A 2,647-nucleotide genomic window follows, 5' to 3' on the forward strand; every position below is an offset into this window, starting at 1 on the left:
CTTTACTGATCCCAAACTTTTGTATTATACTGTAAAAATGATTTCTCAGGTAACTTAAAATGTAGATCATTTAGTTATATCAAGGGCCAAATCAAATTTAAAGAGCACATTAAAGTTAAAAGTTACACATGTTTTGTGTAGGCACTGTACGGGTCTGGTATAAAGAATGTTTTTGCTCAGGTGGCTGAAATGTCTGACTAATAGAGAAATGCTTCAGATGGTAGTTATCATGTCAGCCAGTATTCTGGTGCATCCAAAGACATCCATCTATAAATGTCATCCCTGTGCAGAGACCTTTTGTACTTCTTGCAGATGTATTTTCTTTTATTTCTTTGACTTTGGCGACTGTGTTTCCAATAGAATTCCTAACCTCTCTTTTTTTTACTATTCATAAAATAAAATAATCAAATTATTTTGTAAAGTGTTTTTCACAATACATGCCATTTCAAAGCAGCCTTATAGAAGATGTGCATGTCTCTATTACAATTTAGTCTGATCTATAATATAAATATACTTTTCAACTTCAATGAGGTTGTGTGATTTGATTTATATTGTGATGTTTCTTCTCTTCTCAGTTCTTACACACTGGAAGCAATATTGACATTTCCTCACTGCTATTCACAATGTACTTTTATTAAGTATTTTGGGTGTAATACATTATGATTACTGGCTGATGTAGTGGAAAGTAAAAGTTGTGTGAACCTGCCCTCTGACCTTCCCTATTTTACTTTGTTAACAGACTGTTCTTGTGGAGTTTCCACACACAACTCGAGCGGCCATCAGGCGCAAGTGCAACAATGAGTAAGTCTGTGAAAGTTTGACCCTTCAAACATTCCTGCTCTTATCATTTGTACAGTATTTGTTGTTTCTTAAACTGTTGTACTGTCGAAATACCCACACTTGCCATCTTTGGACTTTTCCTTTATTTAGTCCAAGTGAGCATGATGACCACAAGTGTGTGTCGAACTTTTCATGACCTGATGACTGTGTTTCCCAATCCTGGTCCTGGAGAACCCCAGCACTGTGTTGGGCTTCTCCAGGACCAGGATTGGGAACCACTGCCTTATGGGACACACTTAAGAGTTTACAGAGATTATTATTTTTTAGTTTCAACTTTGCATTTTAAAATAAACTTCTAAATGTCTTTTCAATAGTCCCTATTAAAGATGACAATTTAATTTGTGGTGCTTCTAATTAAGTGATAAAAAGCAGTTGCAAATGATGAACAAAATAAATATACTTTTCTGTGCACCAAGAAAACGTGCAACACTTTGTTTTACTACCAAATTATTCTCAATATCTAATTATTATTATGAATATTTCACATACACTGGAAAGGTTTCTGTGAAGAACTAAGTGTTGTATAGTGCTCAGGATCAGGAGTAAAATGAAAAGTCTTTAGCTTCAGGAGTAAAATGAAACGCCTTTAGTTTCTACGCCGCCCGCAGTTGGAATCAGCTTCCAGAAGAGATCAGATGTGCTAAAACACTAGTCACATTTAAATCTAGACTCAAAATGCATCTTTTTAGCTGTGCATTTATTGAATGAGCACTGTGCAATGTCCAAACTGATTGCACTATATTTTCACTGTTTTATTATTATTTTTTATGTAAAATCATTTTCTAACTGTTTTAAAATGTTTTAATCATTTTAAAAGTTTTATTATTTTTCTTCATGATTATTTTACTTTCTTTTATGTAAAGCACTTTGAATTACCATTGTGTACGAAATGTGCTATATAAATAAACTTGCCTTGCAAACGTGTCAGTCAAATATATAATGTTAGATTTTTATAAAAGTATGATTGTTGCATTATTAAATAGTTAATGTATCCCTCAAGACCTCTTAGTGTAAGCGTGTATAAAACAGACTAGTATCTCAGTTTGTTACAGACATTACAAGCAATATGTTGTGATCTTTCAACCGATCTTGTGTTGAGGTCTGAAGTTAGACACATGGTAAATGTGGTGGCACCCAACCAAGTACATGACCAAATATGGTAATTGTTGGTTATATTATTTTAGAAAACCTTTTTTTTTCATTATCTCTTCTTTTTATTATGTGTATTCTTTGTCAAAAACGTTGTCGGATATTGCATAACTGACATAAATTAAGGAGATTGCATTAATAAAACTGCATCTGCAAATTAAAACTCAATGGTCAATGTGTGGATGAACTGAAATCCCATGAGCTTTAATAGGACTATTCTCCATCTCATAATTGTGTTGTTAAAAGCCAGGAATGACATGCTAACTGTCCATGCTAGAAGGCCTTCATCTTTCATTATCCAGCAGATTCATCAAGGTATGATGCTATGCCTTCAGTTATGAATACAAAGCTTTTCATCACTTCTCTCAGTTTTTAAGATTGCAAAGTGAAAACCCTTGTTCATCTTTAATTTTTGACCCCAGACTCGCAAGAGGATTTGAGCAGTGAACTAGGTGTGCTTCAGTGGGTACATGATGTCAGACAGTGGGCTACTGAGGGTACAGTATTTTACAGACAGTCATCGAAGTAGTTTACTATTGCAGTCTGCTAATCATGTGTAGAACTGAGAATCTGTGCCATGCAGGAGAATTAACGAAGGACTTGTCTTCCTGTTTTGCTTGCTATAAACTTGTGGGCTTGTAACTTCACTGAGACTGTA

The 2,647-nt window shown here is 34.4% G+C and overlaps 1 long non-coding RNA gene across 1 annotated transcript; it reads left to right on the top strand.

Annotated features, from left to right (window-relative positions):
• Positions 1-294: 294 nt before the first annotated feature.
• LOC113085442 (uncharacterized) lies at positions 295-2,442 on the top strand. The gene is made up of 3 exons (XR_003284278.1): positions 295-801; positions 2,201-2,304; positions 2,412-2,442. It is a non-coding gene; the product is annotated as an uncharacterized LOC113085442 (long non-coding RNA).
• Positions 2,443-2,647: the final 205 nt, after the last annotated feature.

Source organism: Carassius auratus, unplaced genomic scaffold, assembly GCF_003368295.1.
Source record: "Carassius auratus strain Wakin unplaced genomic scaffold, ASM336829v1 scaf_tig00041559, whole genome shotgun sequence".
NCBI lineage: Eukaryota > Metazoa > Chordata > Actinopteri > Cypriniformes > Cyprinidae > Carassius > Carassius auratus.